General features: G+C 38.2%; 1 non-coding gene across 1 annotated transcript; it reads left to right on the top strand.

Annotated features, from left to right (window-relative positions):
- The first annotated feature begins 16,607 nt into the window (after positions 1 to 16,607).
- Positions 16,608 to 16,681, top strand: TRNAS-ACU (transfer RNA serine (anticodon ACU)). The gene has a single exon. It is a non-coding gene; the product is annotated as a tRNA-Ser (tRNA).
- Positions 16,682 to 23,473: the final 6,792 nt, after the last annotated feature.

Here is a 23,473-nt window from a genome sequence, read left to right as displayed (position 1 = left end):
ACTCACACGTCAAGAGGCAGGTTGAATCCCATCAAAGGTATCTTTATCCTGTCCTTATATCAACACTTTATGCAAGGGAGATCCTCTGTACCAATCTTTGGCAGTATTAAACTCCAAGGCATAAATCCCAAAATTGAGAGAATTCAAAGAAAGAGAGTCTTTGTGTGACATATGGTTTCCAAAAACATCGGTAACATCAAAGTTCCAAAAAATTTTTTATTGAAAACCATAAGATATTTTATATTCCACAAAAATTGACATCTATAGCCTATTTGATATCAAAAAAATTTGATATCAAAAAAATTGTTTACATCCAAAAACATAAATACAGGAATGGAGTTAAAAAATGTATGTCCACTGAAAATTCAATAAAAAATAAAAACTCAAAAAATTAAAAATTCAATAAAAAATTCCGATTGAAAGAAATGGCTACTCACACAGGGATCTGTCGACGCGTTTCGGTCTCCTGGACCTTTTTCAAGACATGACCTTCTGTGTGAGAAGCCAGCTATTTATGATGCCTGTAGCCAATTGTCTCCTAACCGGAAGTCAAAAAACCGGAAGTGACCTCATTGCTGGTAATTTACATTTTCATTAAAAATTTTCATTAAAAATTACATATACATAAAGAGGCAAATATGGTCCCTATTATTAAACCAAAGTTGTGCCTTATTATTATAAATATATTGTGATAGAGGAGCGAATCTATCTTTTACCATTCTACGACAAAATGTCGCTCGGAATTATGGGAAATGCAGTCCCACAAAGATAACGTTACTCCTTGTTTACTAAATTAATCTAAATCGAATTTTTCACATCTTATAGTCTCCAGATAGCGTGTGCATATAATAATCTTGTTATTCAAACAATATTCACAAAGTTCATAGGGAAAATTAGAGACCCGATATTTCGCCGCTTTGCATCTTGGGAAATGTAGTCTTATGGGATCGTGGGTTGCCGTGGCGTCGTGAAGCTGGAACCGGAAGTTGTCAACGTGTCTACTTCCCTTCTATGCATGACGGGAAGTGTAGTTCTTTGATTGTCCTTTGCGCATGCGTTCTTGCCTCTCTTTCCGGGACATCGTATTCCTCCGTTCTCTGTGATATTGAAAACTTTAGTTTCTCTCTCTCTTTGGGTGTTGCGCATGCGTCTTTGCAATTTGTCTCCTTCATTGGCGTTCAAGAGCATTTTTATTGTACACGGCCGCCTCCATCATCAATACTTTTTAGATGATTCGGGTTTCTTTTGACGTTTTCATATGGCCAGTGATATTTCAATGACAGGAGAAAAAATACAGATGGATTATTACTAATGTACAGTAAAAAATATATTACTGATATACAGTGAAAAATTAAACCATATTGTTGAACTGATGTTTTGTAATAGATAGCATTAATCCTAATTGAAAATGACATTCAAAATTACTAAAAGAATGCATAGAAACAAGATGAATAAAGTGAAATGAACATCTATGTGGCAGGGAAATTTTCATAGAAACCACTTCAATTCGAAATCTGAATTGAGACCACTGGGAATTAAAGTTTTGCATTGATAAATTAGTTTCATTTCTGCTTTTGCTAGCGCTGCAGATGAATCTTTGTTTCTCACATTTGGTTTAATCACTTTTAACCCATAGATACCCGTTATTCCTGACGGGCAACAGTTATGTTGTTCTTTAAAATGTGTGGATAGAGAGTGCGTTAATAATCCCTTTCGAATGTTTCTGAGATGTTCACCTACACGAATCTTAAGGGGGCGGGATGTGCGGCCTATATAATAAAGACCACAACTGCAGCCTATGGCATATATCACATTCTTTGTATCGCATGTGACAAAATCCACTATTTTAATAATTTGATTGTTAATACATATCTCATTGATCTTATTTGCTCCTTTAGTGTTTTTACATCCCATGCAGTTCAGGCATCTATAAAACCCCTTTGATGTTATTTTTGAATTTAAAGTGGAAGATGGTAAATGACTCGCTACCAATGCTGATTTGATATTGGGGGCCTTCCGGTATATATGGATAGGTTTGTCAGGTATTAATGACCCGATGGACGGATCTCTTTTCAAAAGATTCCAGTGTTTTTTAAAGATATTTTCTATCTTTTTATGATGGGTGCCATATTCAGAAATAAAAGCCCATTCAAATTTGTTATTTTGTTTAGATTTTTTGGTATTCTTCTTTAGTAGTTCATGGCGTGGGACTGCATTCGTCTCATTTCTGGCTCTTTCTATAGTATCTCTGGAATAGCCACATGCGGTGAATCTTTCCTCCAATCTATTAGCTTGGGACTGGAATGTCGCATCATCGGTGCAATTTCTCTTGATGCGTTTAAATTGACCCACTGGAATCGATTGGAGCCAATTTTGATGATGGCAGCTATCTGATGGAATGTAACACTGGGAATCTGTTGGTTTTGTAAAAGTCTTGGTATTTAATTTGCCTTCCTCTACATAAACTGTAATGTCTAGGAAGTTGACCTCTTGTTGACTTATTTCGAAACTCAGGTTAATATTTCTATTATTGTTATTGAGTTTACTACAAAATAAATTCAAGGAATCAAGATCTCCTTTCCAAACAAAAAAGATATCGTCTATGTACCGAACATAGGACACTAGGTTCGCGCCATAGGGATTATTGGACCATATATTGTCCAGTTCCCACGCCCCCATGAAAAGGTTGGCGTAACTTGGCGCGAACCTAGTGCCCATTGCTGTTCCTGTCTTTTGTATATAAAAATTATTTTTGAACAAAAAGAAGTTATTGGTTAATATAAAATTAATCCCACTCAAAATTAATTCTTGTAACTTCTCATCTAAATCTGAAAGTGTTAGGAAATATTTTACTGCTTCAACACCTTGTGTATGATCAATTATGGTGTAAAGCGAACTTACATCCGCAGTCACCAGGAAGAAATTATCTTCCCATACTTGTTGATCTAAATGAGTCAAGAAATCACCGGTATCCTTTAGGTGCGATTTGTTAAGCAGCACCAAAGGTTGTAGGTAAAAATCTATGAATTTAGACAAATTGGCCGTAATTGAATTAACCCCTGAAATTATAGGCCTTCCCGGGGGATTTTCAACACTTTTATGTACTTTAGGGAGTATATAAATTACTGGTGTCGTGGGACTTTCATTAACAATAAATTTGGCTTCCTTAGTTGTAATGGTTCCATTCTTCTCATAAATGCTAATCAGGGCTTTGAGTTTGGTGATTGTGGTCTCTGTTGGATCGTTCCTGAGACTTCTGTAAGTTACTATATCCTCTAACTGTCTCATAATCTCTGACTCATATTTCTTTATGTCCATTAGGACAATCCCACCCCCTTTGTCAGCTGGTTTTACTATGAGGGATTTATCATTTTTAAGATCTTGTAATGCCTTACGTTCTTTAAATGTAAGGTTAGATCTACTCTTGGGATTTTTCTTTAGTTGTTCTAGGTCCTCTATTACCAGTGCCCCAAATGTTTCTATGAACGGGCCTTGTATATACTTCGGGAAAAAGATAGATTTGGGTCTAAACGGAGTTGATTGTGTTTGTATTTCTAACTCCATTTCCTTATTCGTTTGATTTGCAAAGAACTTTTTTAAGGTTAGTTTCCGTAAAAATCTTTGCACGTCCAAATACATGTCAAAGGTCTCCGGAATATAGCTCGGGGCAAATTTCAACCCTTTTTCCAGTACTGTACTTTCTTTATCAGTAAGCACATGAGAGCTCAGGTTGAATATCTTAACTTTTGGTATAGTTAATTTCTCAACATTGGACTGTGCTGTCTGTTTCTTTTTATTTTTACATTTGTGTTTTTTTCTTTTTGGTAGGGGTTTTGCAGGCTTAATTTTTCCACCGCGTTTTCCCCTATATCTCCTATGTATTATCTGTAACGGACTGGTGGCCTGTCCTTCCCCAAAAAACGAGTGGAGCGTCTCAAACTATTGAGGGGAGAGAACTGATTGTTGAGAGGCACTGGTTCTATATCAAAGTGGAGTGATCTATCTCTAGGTTCCCTGAATTGTGCACCTCTCCACTCGGGTGTCCGATTACTATATGTCCTATTTAAATGTTGATCACCCGAGGGTTCCCATCTCTGTTTTCTGAAGGGAGATCTTATTTCTTCCCTTCGGGATGGATATGCAGGGGGGCTTCTCTCTCTAGGGGGTTTCCTTCCTGGAGGGGGTACAAAATTCTTTGGTCTTCTATTGGTCTTATAAGGTTTTTTTCTGGGTGTTGGATCTTGTATTTCTTCATCTGATCTATCCTCCTGGTTATTTAGTTCTAATGATTCCTTGTTATCTTTCTTGTCTCTTTGATATTTCCTAACTTTTTTCTCTATGATAAATTTTTGTGTTTTTTTCAAATTTGATTCAATATTGCTCTCCAGAGTTTTATACTCATTTGAATTAGTGTAGGGGTCTACCAAAGATTTGTATATGGCTATATCACCATTAAGTTTTTCCAATTCCCCTTTTCTCTCTTTAATGATTAGATTCATCAAGGAAAGGGAGCATGTTTTTATGATGTCATCCCATTCTTTTTTGAAACCATCACCAGATGAGGTAAAGGTGGAGGTTTTATTAATTCTTAGACCTCTTGGAATGAGACCTTCCGCTAGATATTTTTCCAAGGTCATCACCTCCCACCATATTTTACACTCTTTAGTTAAGATTGATGCTAATTTATTCATCATTCCCTCTAAGTTATCATCATGGAGATCATTGTTTGTAGATTGTGTACCAAACGCTCTCTCCAGTATAACATTTCTCTGATCTCTCCAGGAAAACATACTACTGGAAGATGAGCTTGAAAAAAATAGAGTGCAGCCAAAATAATGTAGAACTCACAAAAAAAGGGGTGAAGAAAATAATACAATGTGACAGAAAAAAGATTTCTGTGATTTCCACAAGTTGGCGCAAAGGAAAATGCAGCCAGGTGGGAACCTATGACTCGGGAATGGATATAACCCCTTAATCCAACAGAACAGGGGTTATATCCATTGTATTATTTTCTTCACCCCTTTTTTTGTGAGTTCTACATTATTTTGGCTGCACTCTATTTTTTTCAAGCTCATCTTCCAGTAGTATGTTTTCCTGGAGAGATCAGAGAAATGTTATACTGGAGAGAGCGTTTGGTACACAATCTACAAACAATGATCTCCATGATGATAACTTAGAGGGAATGATGAATAAATTAGCATCAATCTTAACTAAAGAGTGTAAAATATGGTGGGAGGTGATGACCTTGGAAAAATATCTAGCGGAAGGTCTCATTCCAAGAGGTCTAAGAATTAATAAAACCTCCACCTTTACCTCATCTGGTGATGGTTTCAAAAAAGAATGGGATGACATCATAAAAACATGCTCCCTTTCCTTGATGAATCTAATCATTAAAGAGAGAAAAGGGGAATTGGAAAAACTTAATGGTGATATAGCCATATACAAATCTTTGGTAGACCCCTACACTAATTCAAATGAGTATAAAACTCTGGAGAGCAATATTGAATCAAATTTGAAAAAAACACAAAAATTTATCATAGAGAAAAAAGTTAGGAAATATCAAAGAGACAAGAAAGATAACAAGGAATCATTAGAACTAAATAACCAGGAGGATAGATCAGATGAAGAAATACAAGATCCAACACCCAGAAAAAAACCTTATAAGACCAATAGAAGACCAAAGAATTTTGTACCCCCTCCAGGAAGGAAACCCCCTAGAGAGAGAAGCCCCCCTGCATATCCATCCCGAAGGGAAGAAATAAGATCTCCCTTCAGAAAACAGAGATGGGAACCCTCGGGTGATCAACATTTAAATAGGACATATAGTAATCGGACACCCGAGTGGAGAGGTGCACAATTCAGGGAACCTAGAGATAGATCACTCCACTTTGATATAGAACCAGTGCCTCTCAACAATCAGTTCTCTCCCCTCAATAGTTTGAGACGCTCCACTCGTTTTTTGGGGAAGGACAGGCCACCAGTCCGTTACAGATAATACATAGGAGATATAGGGGAAAACGCGGTGGAAAAATTAAGCCTGCAAAACCCCTACCAAAATGTAAAAATAAAAAGAAACAGACAGCACAGTCCAATGTTGAGAAATTAACTATACCAAAAGTTAAGATATTCAACCTGAGCTCTCATGTGCTTACTGATAAAGAAAGTACAGTACTGGAAAAAGGGTTGAAATTTGCCCCGAGCTATATTCCGGAGACCTTTGACATGTATTTGGACGTGCAAAGATTTTTACGGAAACTAACCTTAAAAAAGTTCTTTGCAAATCAAACGAATAAGGAAATGGAGTTAGAAATACAAACACAATCAACTCCGTTTAGACCCAAATCTATCTTTTTCCCGAAGTATATACAAGGCCCGTTCATAGAAACATTTGGGGCACTGGTAATAGAGGACCTAGAACAACTAAAGAAAAATCCCAAGAGTAGATCTAACCTTACATTTAAAGAACGTAAGGCATTACAAGATCTTAAAAATGATAAATCCCTCATAGTAAAACCAGCTGACAAAGGGGGTGGGATTGTCCTAATGGACATAAAGAAATATGAGTCAGAGATTATGAGACAATTAGAGGATATAGTAACTTACAGAAGTCTCAGGAACGATCCAACAGAGACCACAATCACCAAACTCAAAGCCCTGATTAGCATTTATGAGAAGAATGGAACCATTACAACTAAGGAAGCCAAATTTATTGTTAATGAAAGTCCCACGACACCAGTAATTTATATACTCCCTAAAGTACATAAAAGTGTTGAAAATCCCCCGGGAAGGCCTATAATTTCAGGGGTTAATTCAATTACGGCCAATTTGTCTAAATTCATAGATTTTTACCTACAACCTTTGGTGCTGCTTAACAAATCGCACCTAAAGGATACCGGTGATTTCTTGACTCATTTAGATCAACAAGTATGGGAAGATAATTTCTTCCTGGTGACTGCTGATGTAAGTTCGCTTTACACCATAATTGATCATACACAAGGTGTTGAAGCAGTAAAATATTTCCTAACACTTTCAGATTTAGATGAGAAGTTACAAGAATTAATTTTGAGTGGGATTAATTTTATATTAACCAATAACTTCTTTTTGTTCAAAAATAATTTTTATATACAAAAGACAGGAACAGCAATGGGCACTAGGTTCGCGCCAAGTTACGCCAACCTTTTCATGGGGGCGTGGGAACTGGACAATATATGGTCCAATAATCCCTATGGCGCGAACCTAGTGTCCTATGTTCGGTACATAGACGATATCTTTTTTGTTTGGAAAGGAGATCTTGATTCCTTGAATTTATTTTGTAGTAAACTCAATAACAATAATAGAAATATTAACCTGAGTTTCGAAATAAGTCAACAAGAGGTCAACTTCCTAGACATTACAGTTTATGTAGAGGAAGGCAAATTAAATACCAAGACTTTTACAAAACCAACAGATTCCCAGTGTTACATTCCATCAGATAGCTGCCATCATCAAAATTGGCTCCAATCGATTCCAGTGGGTCAATTTAAACGCATCAAGAGAAATTGCACCGATGATGCGACATTCCAGTCCCAAGCTAATAGATTGGAGGAAAGATTCACCGCATGTGGCTATTCCAGAGATACTATAGAAAGAGCCAGAAATGAGACGAATGCAGTCCCACGCCATGAACTACTAAAGAAGAATACCAAAAAATCTAAACAAAATAACAAATTTGAATGGGCTTTTATTTCTGAATATGGCACCCATCATAAAAAGATAGAAAATATCTTTAAAAAACACTGGAATCTTTTGAAAAGAGATCCGTCCATCGGGTCATTAATACCTGACAAACCTATCCATATATACCGGAAGGCCCCCAATATCAAATCAGCATTGGTAGCGAGTCATTTACCATCTTCCACTTTAAATTCAAAAATAACATCAAAGGGGTTTTATAGATGCCTGAACTGCATGGGATGTAAAAACACTAAAGGAGCAAATAAGATCAATGAGATATGTATTAACAATCAAATTATTAAAATAGTGGATTTTGTCACATGCGATACAAAGAATGTGATATATGCCATAGGCTGCAGTTGTGGTCTTTATTATATAGGCCGCACATCCCGCCCCCTTAAGATTCGTGTAGGTGAACATCTCAGAAACATTCGAAAGGGATTATTAACGCACTCTCTATCCACACATTTTAAAGAACAACATAACTGTTGCCCGTCAGGAATAACGGGTATCTATGGGTTAAAAGTGATTAAACCAAATGTGAGAAACAAAGATTCATCTGCAGCGCTAGCAAAAGCAGAAATGAAACTAATTTATCAATGCAAAACTTTAATTCCCAGTGGTCTCAATTCAGATTTCGAATTGAAGTGGTTTCTATGAAAATTTCCCTGCCACATAGATGTTCATTTCACTTTATTCATCTTGTTTCTATGCATTCTTTTAGTAATTTTGAATGTCATTTTCAATTAGGATTAATGCTATCTATTACAAAACATCAGTTCAACAATATGGTTTAATTTTTCACTGTATATCAGTAATATATTTTTTACTGTACATTAGTAATAATCCATCTGTATTTTTTCTCCTGTCATTGAAATATCACTGGCCATATGAAAACGTCAAAAGAAACCCGAATCATCTAAAAAGTATTGATGATGGAGGCGGCCGTGTACAATAAAAATGCTCTTGAACGCCAATGAAGGAGACAAATTGCAAAGACGCATGCGCAACACCCAAAGAGAGAGAGAAACTAAAGTTTTCAATATCACAGAGAACGGAGGAATACGATGTCCCGGAAAGAGAGGCAAGAACGCATGCGCAAAGGACAATCAAAGAACTACACTTCCCGTCATGCATAGAAGGGAAGTAGACACGTTGACAACTTCCGGTTCCAGCTTCACGACGCCACGGCAACCCACGATCCCATAAGACTACATTTCCCAAGATGCAAAGCGGCAAAATATCGGGTCTCTAATTTTCCCTATGAACTTTGTGAATATTGTTTGAATAACAAGATTATTATATGCACACGCTATCTAGAGACTATAAGATGTGAAAAATTCGATTTAGATTAATTTAGTAAACGAGGAGTAACGTTATCTTTGTGGGACTACATTTCCCATAATTCCGAGCGACATTTTGTCGTAGAATGGTAAAAGATAGATTCGCTCCTCTATCACAATATATTTATAATAATAAGGCACAACTTTGGTTTAATAATAGGGACCATATTTGCCTCTTTATGTATATGTAATTTTTAATGAAAATTTTTAATGAAAATGTAAATTACCAGCAATGAGGTCACTTCCGGTTTTTTGACTTCCGGTTAGGAGACAATTGGCTACAGGCATCATAAATAGCTGGCTTCTCACACAGAAGGTCATGTCTTGAAAAAGGTCCAGGAGACCGAAACGCGTCGACAGATCCCTGTGTGAGTAGCCATTTCTTTCAATCCGAATTTTTTATTGAATTTTTAATTTTTTGAGTTTTTATTTTTTATTGAATTTTCAGTGGACATACATTTTTTAACTCCATTCCTGTATTTATGTTTTTGGATGTAAACAATTTTTTTGATATCAAATTTTTTTGATATCAAATAGGCTATAGATGTCAATTTTTGTGGAATATAAAATATCTTATGGTTTTCAATAAAAAATTTTTTGGAACTTTGATGTTACCGATGTTTTTGGAAACCATATGTCACACAAAGACTCTCTTTCTTTGAATTCTCTCAATTTTGGGATTTATGCCTTGGAGTTTAATACTGCCAAAGATTGGTACAGAGGATCTCCCTTGCATAAAGTGTTGATATAAGGACAGGATAAAGATACCTTTGATGGGATTCAACCTGCCTCTTGACGTGTGAGTTGGGGTACGCCCATGAGATATTCATATCCTTTCCCTCTGCACAAAAAGACACCTTAGAAGTCATACATCAAACCCCTGTGTGAGTGTGGGTGTGTTATAAAGACCAGATAAAGATACCTTGATGAGATTCCATCCATTGCTTCACGTGTGAGTTGGGGTACGCCCATGAGATTTTTACCCTCGTTCAACACAAAGATACCTTTATACGAGTTATACATCTAATCTCTGTGTGAGTGAGGGGTACGCCTGCCTCATTTACAATCTGGTGAAGGAATCACTTAGTGGTGGTACATACAATTACTATAACAATATATAATTGCACAGTTTATAGTGTATGGTATAGAAAATTCTATACATTGGATATTTTCTTGTCGTTTTCCGCATGTAAATGATGTCATCACGTATGGAGGACACACCTGCATAAACTATCGTTAGAAGACACCTTAAAGAAACCGTGATAGGAGTCCAGATTCCCATTATCGTGTGAGTTGGGGTACGCCATCTGAGACCCTTTTTTTGACATTAGAAAATTAAAGATACCTTGATGAGTTTAACCCACCTCATTGCAGCGTGAGTGGGGGTACGCCTATTAATACGTTATACTACATGGTTGAGGAAAGTTTCAATCATTCCTCAATTTTTCCCATGCGCCGAAGATAGTATCAATCTGCCTACCTCTGGGTTATGGGCCCAGCATGCTTCCATTGCAGTACTCTGCTGCACATGTAAGTGCAAGAGATCCTGAAGCACTCACTCATCATGGGAAAGTACCAATGTGTTTCTTCGTTGGTTGATGGAAGAAACATCTTACAAAAACTCTCCAGATTATTGACTTTTCAAAGTTTTTCTAGGAAACGTTTTAGATGAATGCTTATTAGCCTTTGTCAGTATAGACTTTTGCAAAGTGTCTCTGTGGCGCAATCAGTTAGTGTGCACGGCTATTAACTAAAAGGTTGGTGGTTCAATCCCACCCAGGGACGTAATTGACCTTGTTATCAGATTTTGGTGATCTTTAAGTAGACAAGTCAAAATTTCAAACCCCCTCTTATGATGTAGGGTACCTGGCCTTCTCTGATGTAATCAGAGTTAGATTTGATTAAGTGATTTTATAAAAAACAGCTAGGAAGCACAATTTAGCAGTGGGTTGCAGAGAAAAAAAATATGCTGGCAGAAAAATCCAATTGAGTGATTAAACAGCTCTTAATTTTCTGGCTTTATTTTTATGCTAACAAATTTGTTCTCTGAAAAGTGTTCACAAAGCCAAGTCTCTGATGAACACCTTTGTAAGGATGGTTTTTCACCTATTACTAAATTAAACTTGCTTCATTGGAAAGGCAGCAAGATTCATCCTCATTTCAATGTCTACTGAAATAATACAGGTTGACACCAGGAAACATTAACGCCAATGCATCCTTGCTGCTTTCTCATGTGGAAGTCTGTTTAATGTGAAAACAAGGTGATATCTAATTAGCACACAGGTAAGGAATTAAGAAAATCTTTATTTAAGGGTGAAGATGTTTCTCACAAAATCGTTGCCCCAATGCATCATTGAAATTCAAGCTGGAAAGATGATTTTAATATATCACTTGTACATTTTGTATTGCTCTTCTGGTGACAATGTAGTTTGTTTTTGTCAATTACCATTTTAATAATAGGGTAAAGAAAATTAAGTGGATTTTTGAAAGAAAACAATACTGTCAATATACTATTAAAACAAATTAAAATGGTAAAAGTTATTGTACTTTAAGTAAACATAAAATAGCTAACATATCAATCCCAGTTTTGGATTACTTTAATTAACAAAAAAAATGCATATAGCAGAGGATAGTTTCAATCTGCCTACCTCTGGGTAATGGGCCCAGCATGCTTCCATTGCAGTACTCTGCTGCACATGTAAGTGCAAGAGATCCTGAAGCACTCACTCATCATGGGAAAGTACCAATGTGTTTCTTCGTTGGTTGATTTAAGAAAATTCTTACAAAAACTCTCCAGATTATTGACTTTTTAAAGTTTTTCTAGGAAACTTTCTAGATGAATGCTTATTAGCCTTTGTCAGTAAGTACTTTTGCAAAGTGTCTCTGTGGCACAATCAGTTAGTGTGTACAGCTATTAACCAAAAGGTTGGTGGTTCAATCCCACCCAGGGACGTAATTGACCTTGTTATCAAATTTTGGTGATCTTTAAGTAGACAAGTCAAAATTTCAAACCCCCTGTTATGGTGTAGGGTACCTGGCCTTCTCTGATGTAATCAGAGTTAGATTTGATTCAGTGATTTTATAAAAACAGCTAGGAAGCACAATTTAGCAGTGGGTTGCAGAGAAAAAGAAATATGCTGGCAAAAAAATCCAATTGAGTGATTAAACAGCTCTTCATTTTCTGGCTTTATTTTTATGCTAACAAATTTGTTCTCTGAAAAGTGTCCACAAAGCCAAGTCTCTGATTAACACCTTTGTAAGGATGGTTTTTCACCTATTACTAAATTAAACTTGCTTCATTGGAAAGTCAGCAAGATGCATCCTCATTTCAATGTCTACTGAAATAATACAGGTTGACACCAGGAAACATTAACGCCACTGCATCCTTGCTGCTTTCTCATGTGGAAGTCTGTTTAATGTGAAAACAAGGTGATATCTAATTAGCACACAGGTAAGGAATTAAGAAAATCTTTATTTAAGGGTGAAAATGTTTCTCACAAAATCGTTGCCCCAATGCATCATTGAAATTCAAGCTGGAAAGATGATTTTAATATATCACTTGTACATTTTGTATTGCTCTTCTGGTGACAATGTAGTTTGTTTTTGTCAATTACCATTTTAATAATAGGGTAAAGAAAATTAAGTGGATTTTTAAAAGAAAACAATACTTTCAATATACTATTAAAACAAATTAAAATGGTAAAAGTTATTGTACTTTAATGAAAAATAAAAGAGCAAAAATATCAATCCCAGTTTTGGATTACTTTAATTAACAAAAAAAAAATGCATATAGCAGAGGATAGTTTTAATCTGCCTACCTCTGGGTTATGGGCCCAGCATGCTTCCATTGCAGTACTCTGCTGCACATGTAAGTGCAAGAGATCCTGAAGCACTCACTCATCATGGGAAAGTACCAATGTGTTTCTTCGTTGGTTGATGGAAGAAACATCTTACAAAAACTCTCCAGATTATTGACTTTTTAAAGTTTTTCTAGGAAACGTTTTAGATGAATGCTTATTAGCCTTTGTCAGTACGTATTTTTGCAAAGTGTCTCTATGGCGCAATCAGTTAGTGTGTACGGCTATTAACCAAAAGGTTGGTGGTTCAATCCCACCAAGGGACGCAATTGACCTTGTTATCAGATTTTGGTGATCTTTAAGTAGACAAGTCAAAATTTCAAACCCCCTCTTATGGTGTAGGGTACCTGGCCTTCTCTGATGTAATCAGAGTTAGATTTGATTCAGTGATTTTATAAAAACAGCTAGGAAGCACAATTTAGCAGTGGGTTGCAGAGAAAAAGAAATATGCTGGCAAAAAAATCCAATTGAGTGATTAAACAGCTCTTCATTTTCTGGCTTTATTTAAATGCTAACAAATTTGTTCTCTGAAAAGTGTCCACAAAGCCAAGTCTCTGATTAACACCTTTGTAAGGATGGTTTTTCACCTATTACTAAATTAAACTTGCTTCATTGGAAAGTCAGCAAGATGCATCCTCATTTCAATGTCTACTGAAATAATACAGGTTGACACCAGGAAACATTAACGCCACTGCATCCTTGCTGCTTTCTCATGTGGAAGTCTGTTTAATGTGAAAACAAGGTGATATCTAATTAGCACACAGGTAAGGAATTAAGAAAATCTTTATTTAAGGGTGAAAATGTTTCTCACAAAATCGTTGCCCCAATGCATCATTGAAATTCAAGCTGGAAAGATGATTTTAATATATCACTTGTACATTTTGTATTGCTCTTCTGGTGACAATGTAGTTTGTTTTTGTCAATTACCATTTTAATAATAGGGTAAAGAAAATTAAGTGGATTTATAAAAGAAAACAATACTGTCAATAAACTATTAAAACAAATTAAAATGGTAAAAGTTATTGTACTTTAAGTAAAAATAAAAGAGCTAAAATATCAATCCCAGTTTTGGATTACTTTAATTAAAAAATAATGCATATAGCAGAGGATAGTTTTAATCTGCCTACCTCTGGGTTATGGGCCCAGCATGCTTCCATTGCAGTACTCTGCTGCACATGTAAGTGCAAGAGATCCTGAAGCACTCACTCATCATGGGAAAGTACCAATGTGTTTCTTCTTTGGTTGATCTAAGAAACATCTTACAAAAACTCTCCAGATTATTGACTTTTTAAAGTTTTTCTAGGAAACGTTCTAGATGAATGCTTATTAGCCTTTGTCAGTATCCACTTTTGCAAAGTGTCTCTGTGGTGCAATCAGTTAGTGTGTTTGGCTACTAACCAAAAGGTTGGTGGTTCAATCCCACCCAGGGATATAAGTGACCTTGTGATCAGGTTTTGGTGATCTTTAAGTAGACAAGTCAAAATTTCAAACCCCCTCTTATGATGTAGGGTACCTGGCCTTCTCTGATGTAATCAGAGTTAGATTTGATTAAGTGATTTTATAAAAAACAGCTAGGAAGCACAATTTAGCAGTGGGTTGCAGAGAAAAAAAATATGCTGGCAGAAAAATCCAATTGAGTGATTAAACAGCTCTTCATTTTCTGGCTTTATTTTTATGCTAACAAATTTGTTCTCTGAAAAGTGTCCACAAAGCCAAGTCTCTGATGAACACCTTTGTAAGGATGGTTTTTCACCTATTACTAAATTAAACTTGCTTCATTGGAAAGGCAGCAAGATGCATCCTCATTTCAATGTCTACTGAAATAATACAGGTTGACACCAGGAAACATTAACGCCAATGCATCCTTGCTGCTTTCTCATGTGGAAGTCTGTTTAATGTGAAAACAAGGTGATATCTAATTAGCACACAGGTAAGGAATTAAGAAAATCTTTATTTAAGGGTGAAGATGTTTCTCACAAAATCGTTGCCCCAATGCATCATTGAAATTCAAGCTGGAAAGATGATTTTAATATATCACTTGTACATTTTGTATTGCTCTTCTGGTGACAATGTAGTTTGTTTTTGTCAATTACCATTTTAATAATAGGGTAAAGAAAATTAAGTGGATTTTTGAAAGAAAACAATACTGTCAATATACTATTAAAACAAATTAAAATTGTAAAAGTTATTGTACTTTAAGTAAACATAAAATAGCTAACATATCAATCCCAGTTTTGGATTACTTTAATTAACAAAAAAATGCATATAGCAGAGGATAGTTTCAATCTGCCTACCTCTGGGTAATGGGCCCAGCATGCTTCCATTGCAGTACTCTGCTGCACATGTAAGTGCAAGAGATCCTGAAGCACTCACTCATCATGGGAAAGTACCAATGTGTTTCTTCGTTGGTTGATTTAAGAAAATTCTTACAAAAACTCTCCAGATTATTGACTTTTTAAAGTTTTTATAGGAAACGTTCTAGATGAATGCTTATTAGCCTTTGTCAGTATAGACTTTTTGCAACGTGTCTCTGTGGCGCAATCGGTTAGTGTGTCTGGCTATTAACCAAAAGGTTGGTGGTTCAATCCCACCCAGGGACATAATTGACCTTGTGATCAGATTTTGGTGATATTTAAGTAGACAAGTCAAAATTTCAAACACCCTCTTATGGTGTAGGGTACCTGGCCTTCTCTGATGTAATCAGAGTTAGATTTGATTCAGTGATTTTATAAAAAACAGCTAGGAAGCACAATTTAGCAATGGGTTGCAGAGAAAAAAAATATGCTGGCAGAAAAATCCAATTGAGTGATTAAACAGCTCTTAATTTTCTGCCTTTATTTTTATGCTAACAAATTTGTTCTCTAAAAAGTGTCCACATAGCCAAGTCTCTGATTAACACCTTTGTAGGGATGGTTTTTCACCTATAACTAAATTAAACTTGCTTCATTGGAAAGGCAGCAAGATGCATCCTCATTTCAACGTTTACTGAAATAATACAGGTTGACACCAGGAAACATTAACGCCACTGCATCCTTGCTGCTTTCTCATGTAGAAGTCTGTTTAATGTGAAAACAAGGTGATATCTAATTAGCACACAGGTAAGCAATTAAGAAAATCTTTATTTAAGGGTGAAGATGTTTCTCACAAAATCGTTGCCCCAATGCATCATTGAAATTCAAGCTGGAAAGATGATTTAATATATCACTTGTACATTTTGTATTGCTCTTCTGGTGACAATGTAATTTGTTTTTGTCAATTACCCTTTTAATAATAGGGTAAAGAAAATTAAGTGGATTTTTTAAAGAAAACTATACTGTCAATATACTATTAAAACAAATCAAAATGGTAAAAGTTATTGTACTTTAAGTAAAAATAAAAGAGCAAAAATATCAATCCCAGTTTTGATTACTTAAATTAACAAAAAAAAACGCATATAGCAAAGGATAGTTTCAATCTGCCTACCTCTGGGTTATGGGCCCAGCATGCTTCCATTGCAGTACTCTGCTGCACATGTAAGTGCAAGAGATCCTGAAGCACTCACTCATCATGGGAAAGTACCAATGTGTTTCTTCGTTGGTTGATGGAAGAAACATCTTACAAAAACTCTCCAGATTATTGACTTTTTAAAGTTTTTCTAGGAAACGTTCTAGATGTATGCTTATTAGCCTTTGTCAGTATGTACTTTTTACAAAGTGTCTCTGTGGTGCAATCGGTTAGTGTGTCTGGCTACTAACCAAAAGGTTGGTGGTTCAATCCCACCCAGGGACGTAATTGACCTTGTTATCAGATTTTGGTGATCTTTAAGTAGACAAGTCAAAATTTCAAACCCCCTGTTATGGTGTAGGGTACCTGGCCTTTTCTGATGTAATCAGAGTTAGATTTGATTCAGTGATTTAATAAAAACAGCTAGGAAGCACAATTTAGCAGTGGGTTGCAGAGAAAAAGAAATATGCTGGCAAAAAAAATCCAATTGAGTGATTAAACAGCTCTTCATTTTCTGGCTTTATTTTTATGCTAACAAATTTGTTCTCTGAAAAGTGTCCACAAAGCCAAGTCTCTGATTAACACCTTTGTAGGGATGGTTTTTCACCTATTACTAAATTAAACTTGCTTCATTGGAAAGGCAGCAAGATGCATCCTCATTTCAATGTCTACTGAAATAATACAGGTTGACACCAGGAAACATTAACGCCACTGCATCCTTGCTGCTTTCTCATGTAGAAGTCTGCTTAATGTGAAAACAAGGTGATATCTAATTAGCACACAGGTAAGGAATTAAGAAAATCTTTATTTAAGGGTGAAGATGTTTCTCACAAAATCGTTGCCCCAATGCATCATTGAAATTCAAGCTGGAAAGATGATTTTAATATATCACTTGTACATTTTGTATTGCTCTTCTGGTGACAATGTAGTTTGTTTTTGTCAATTACCCTTTTAATAATAGGGTAAAGAAAATTAAGTGGATTTTTTAAAGAAAACTATACTGTCAATATACTATTAAAACAAATTAAAATGGTAAAAGTTATTGTACTTTAAGTAAAAATAAAAGAGCCAAAATATCAATCCCAGTTTTGGATTACTTTAATTAACAAGAAAAAATGCATATAGCAGAGGATAGTTTCAATCTGCCTACCTCTGGGTTATGGGCCCAGCATGCTTCCATTGCTGTACTCTGCTGCACATGTAAGTGCAAGAGATCCTGAAGCACTCACTCATCATGGGAAAGTACCAATGTGTTTCTTCGTTGGTTGATGGAAGAAACATCTTACAAAAACTCTCCAGATTATTGACTTTTTAAAGTTTTTCTAGGAAACGTTTTAGATGAATGCTTATTAGCCTTTGTCAGTATGGTCTTTTGCAAAGTGTCTCTGTGGCGCAATCAGTTAGTGTGCACGGCTATTAACCAAAAGGTTGGTGGTTCAATCCCACCCAGGGACGTAATTGACCTTGTTATCAGATTTTGGTGATCTTTAAGTAGACAAGTCAAAATTTCAAACCCCCTGTTCTGGTGTAGGGTACCTGGCCTTCTCTGATGTAATCAGAGTTAGATTTGATTCAGTGATTTTATAAAAACAGCTAGGAAGCACAATTTAGCAGTGGGTTGCAGAGAAAAAGAAATATGCTGGCAAAAAAATCCAATTGAGTGATTAAACAGCTCTTCATTTTCTGGCTTTACTTTTATGCTAACAAAGTTGTTCTCTGAAAAGTGTCCACAAAGCCAAGTCTCTGATTAACACCTTTGTAGGGATGGTTTTTCACCTATTACTAAATTAAACTTGCTTCATTGGAAAGGCAGCAAGAAACACTAGACTAATTGGAGGTGCGCCCTAAAGCAAATTACAATGTTAGGATTAGGGGGTTCGGAAAGACCTCTAGTGTATACTGTCACGATCCGGGTATCTGGACGCCATAACTTACCTTTCAGATGCCTCCTAAGGCTGGCTCAGCGCTCCAGGACCGGATCCCATCTGTTATTCTGATGTCCCCATTCCTGCCTCCTCTCCTGTCACTCTGAGACGCTGTCACAGCGGCGCCATGTTACATCTTGAATGGCATCTCCCGCGGCCTCCGCCGCCGTCCCTGAGTTTCTGCATGCAGGATGTCAGAGTGGCGCTTATGTCAGCCGCGGCCTCCGCTGTTGCCCGCGTGGTTCAAATGTGCACTCATCAGTCTGGCGTCTCCTGTTTACTGTGGCCGGCGCCGCCATTGCTGTTAAAGTTCCCACATGGATTATCAAACCAATCTTCCCTCCAAGTGTCTGCATGGGCGCAGCCATGTTGGATTCTGTCACCTGTTCATTTCCACCAATCCGCTGTTTCCATTGTAATCTGCAAAATTGCCTAGCCAATCCCTTCCTTGCTGCAGGTATAAGTATTCTGTGCCTGAGCAAGGAAGGCGTCAGTGATTTGGTTGTCAAACCTAGTTCCAGTTTGTCTCTCTCCCGTGGTTGTTTTCCAGGTTCCAGTTACCATCTCCAAACCTCCACTAAAGAGACCCGCTCTAGTCTACCACCTGCGGTGCAGCCTGACTCTCCAGTCCTCTGGGACTCATCTGTTTCCAGTTACAGATTTACCTGCTTCCAGCAGAGATCAGCTCTTCTTAAAGTGCCGGTATCATTTCCGCAGATTACCACTCACCACCGGCACTATTATTTCACCGCTCTCAAACTCCATATATCAATCATATTTCATCGCTCTCAAGCTTCATTTATTATTTGGCTGGTTCCATCCAGCAATCCACTCCGTGCTTACATCAGTCTGGTTTCAGCCAGTACCCACAGCAGCCATTTTATCCACAGCAGCCCAGCTTTTCCTGGAACACCAGCTAGTATGATCCTGGGCTATCTCCATTGCTACAGTCGGGCCTGGTAAGGACTTTCCAACTAGAAGATAATAAGAACTGTCTCATACTACCAGAGCCCTGTGGTCCTTGCCCTCCTGTAGTACTCAGGAACTGTATTATTTCTCTGCTGATTTTATGTTTCTCTTTTATTACTGCTGTGATGCATGGAGTTTGTCAAAATAAACATCATTGACTTTTATCCTGGTTGTCGTGGGCACGCCTTCGGGCAATTCTTCTACATTTAACTTACATGTCCAGGGGTCTGATACAACCTCCCAGGTTCCACTACACCTCAGCCCCTACAACTGAGGCTGCCTCCAGTCAGCTCAGGCCCTCAGTTGTGACATATACACTGTATATACATTTTAAGATAGGAAGGTACAAATTACATATTCACATTGCATCTATGGGCTGGATTCAAATGTCCCTTTCCTCCCTCAATCGTGCCCGTCAGCAGCTATTCTATTCTATATAAGGAGCCACGCGTCGCCGCCATTTTCACTTGTGCATTGGAGATGATAGGGAGAGGACGTGCAGCGTTTTCTCAGTTTCTGTGTTCAGTGTGCTGCAAATATCTGTGCTCAGTGTGCTTGCAAATATCTGTGCTCAGTGTGCTGAAAATATCTACGTTCTCTGCCTGAAAAATGCTCCATATCTGTGCTGCATTGTATTATATAGTATGAGGACAGGGCAGAATTTTGCTGACCACCAGTATATAATATATAGCAGTACGGTACAGTAGGCCACTGCTCTACCTACCTCTGTGTCGTCAAGTATACTATCCATCCATACCTGTGGTGTATTTTAGTAGTTGTGCGCAGTATATATAGTAGGAGGACAGGGCAGAATTTTGCTGACCACCAGTATATAATATATAGCAATACGGTACAGTAGGCCACTGTTCTACCTACCTCTGTGTCGTCAAGTATACTATCCATCCATACCTGTGGTGTATTTTAGTAGTTGTGCGCACTATATATAGTAGGAGGACAGTGCAAAATTTTGCTGGCCACCAGACTTCTACTTAAGTCCAATGGTGTAGGATGTGCAAAGCTGTTTGGCTGTGCATTTATTGATCTAAGCATGCATTTTTATCAAAGCGTGATAAAATTGACACATAACGCAGCGTTCAATCAGCGTTAATTTATCTTCAGCTGATATCGATTGTGAATTGACGTTTCTTCTCTTCTTGTCACCTACAGGTAATTACAATTGACTACAACCACCAATCTATTCTGCTGCACTATATCTATATATGCAAAGCTAATTCTGCTGGGTAATTACAATTGACTACAACCACCAATATATTCTGCTGCACTATATCTATATATGCAAAGCTAATTCTGCTGGGTAATGCAAATTGAAACATTATTGCATAGTATGTGATTTTGAAGTACTTTTTTAAAGTTTTGAATGATATAGACCCAGTTTAATCTTTGTGGAATGCCTGGTTGTTGTTTTTAAGGTAATTTATTGCCTGGCATTTGAGGGGGTGGGGTGTGGTTACAGATTTCAATTATTGGTTTCACGTGTAATAGTCTTCTACTAAAGCCCAATGGTGTAGGCTGTGCAAAGCCATTTGGCTGTGCATTTATTGATCTAAGCGTGCATTTTTATAAAAGCGTGATAAAATTGACACATAACAGCAGTGTTCAATTAGCGTTCAATCGAAGTGAAAAAGAAGGAAAACAGAAGCACACCAATCTAACAAAACTAAGAAAACTGAAGAACTAATAACAAATGTGAGTCACTTACTCTTCAGATCACTCACCTCCTGATTGTTGCATCTGATTACATAGCACAGAACTACCTTACTTGGACATTTCATAAACCATCCATTTCACCTACAAATGCCTGTATCTGTATTATTGTAATTTTGTTTTTTAAGCACAGCTGCACCAATGCAATTTTACCTGCAAACACTTAAAACATCTAACATAATTACCATTGCTTCTTAAACCTCTTACAATCCTTTCATTTCTTACACTCCAAATACATTTCTGCACCGACTTTATCTACGCTTTTGACTCATTTCATACTAAATCTACACCCCTTGAGCCTACACTGCTTTTCTCACCTGCATTTCTACAATTCTTCTGCTCGGATTCCCTTACAGTCTCCTCTCCTACTTCCACTTTCCCTCAACCTATTTACCTACTTAACACTATGTGAATGCTTTCTTATACTCCCCACATCACTCAGTGTCTACCTAATAATGTATCTTTATCCTTCCCCCCTAGTCTCCTCCACCTCCTCCTCTGTCTCCCCTCCATACCTCTGTTTCCTTCCCCCACCTTTCCTGTTACCCCACTTTCATTCACCTCTGCCCCATGGTCCTGCTACCCCACAACTCAGCCCTGCTCCCTCTCTCCCTTCCCTGTCACCTCCCCACACCCCCATCCACATCACACTGACCTCCCTCCCTGCCCACCTCCTGCAGTTTCCCCTCCTATCTCAGGCACCCGTACCATCACTACTCTCTCATCCCTGCCCTCAAAGTTAATCCCACCTCATCGCTACAGCAACCCTGAAAATCTAATTCACATCTCTCCCACAAACTCATACCCCCTATCCTGTGCCCTCTGGAATGCCAGATCCGTTTGTAACAAACTGGTCCCCACTCATGACCTTTTCATTTCCAACTCCCTACACCTACTAGCCATTACTGAAACTTGGATTACGCCCTCTGACACTACTTCTGCTGCTGCTCTCTCTGCTGGGGGCCTTACATTCACACACACCCCCCGACCTGGGGGTCGCCATGGGGGTGGTGTTGGGGTCCTTTTACCTTCTAGTTACTCCTACCAACTCATACCACCAGAACCATCCCTTATATTATCTACATTTGAGGTCCACTCCATATGTCTCTTCCAACCAGTCCATCTTAGAGTAGCTGTCATTTACCGCCCCCCTGGCACTGCTTCCAAATTCATCGACAACTTTGCTTCCTGGCTTCCTCACTTCCTCTCTTCTGACATCCCCACCATTATCCTAGGCGATTTCAACATCCCTATTGACATCCCCACACAATCCCCTGCCTCTAAACTCCTTAACCTCACCTCTTCACTTGGTCTCTCCCAGTGGACCTCATCACCCTCCCATGTGAATGGGAGCTCACTGGATCTGGTCTTCACTCACCGCTGTGATATTTCTGATTTTTCCAACTCCCCATTTCCCCTCTCTGACCACCACCTGCTCTCCTTCAACCTATCTCTCTCGACTTTCCCATCTCAACCTCCTAAGGCTACCATCACTAAGCGTAACATTTAAGCTATTGACACCACATTCCTTTCCTCCCTGTTTGACTCACTTCTCTCTCCTATTCTCTCTCTCTCTCTCATGCCCTGAACAAGCCACTTCCACATACAATGCTTCCCTTACTTCTGCTCTTGACTCTGTTGCTCCACCAACCACTGTTCACCCTCGCAAATTAACACCTCAACCCTGGCACACCAAATGCACCAGATATCTGCAAAAATGCTCACGTACTGCTGAGCGACACTGGAGGAAATCACGCTCTAAGGCAGACTTCCTCCATTTCAAACTTATGCTCTCATCCTTCAGTGCTGCCCTTTCTCTTGCTAAACAGTCATACTTCAAGAACCTCATCTCCTCCCAGTCTTCCAACCCCCGGCGCCTCTTTGCCACTCTCAACTCACTCCTCTGCCCACCTCCACCTCGTCTCCCTTCCTCACTCTCTGCTCTTGACTTTGCCACTTACTTCACATCCAAAATTGACTCCATACGTCAGGACATCACATCACACCAGACTATCAGTAACCAGCCTTCTCCCATCCCTTACCAACCCTCCCCATCCCTCGCACCAACTCTGTCATCTTTCTCCCATGCATCTGGAGAGGAAGTCATGGCCCTCATTCGTTCCTGTCCCCTCACCACCTCCCCACTTGACCCTATCCCCTCCCGCCTCCTCTGCCACATCTCTTCTTCTGCTTGTTCCCATCTTTCCCACCTTCTCAATCTCTCCCTCTCATCAGGCACTGTCCCCTCTGCCTTCAAGCACGCTCTCATCTCTCCTATTCTTAAAAAACCTACCCTTGATCCAAACACTCTCTCCAACTACCGACCCATCTCTCTTCTCCCTTTTGCCTCCAAACTCCTTGAGCGTATTGTCTACAACCGCCTTACTTCCTTTCATTCCTCACACTCACTGCTTGACCCATTCCAGTCTGGCTTCCGTCCTCTCCACTCCACTGAAAC

Source organism: Pseudophryne corroboree, chromosome 8 (assembly GCF_028390025.1).
Source record: "Pseudophryne corroboree isolate aPseCor3 chromosome 8, aPseCor3.hap2, whole genome shotgun sequence".
Taxonomy (NCBI): domain Eukaryota; kingdom Metazoa; phylum Chordata; class Amphibia; order Anura; family Myobatrachidae; genus Pseudophryne; species Pseudophryne corroboree.
The sequence above is the reverse complement of the archived record's forward strand: the minus strand, read 5'-3'. Positions and strand labels throughout refer to the sequence as shown.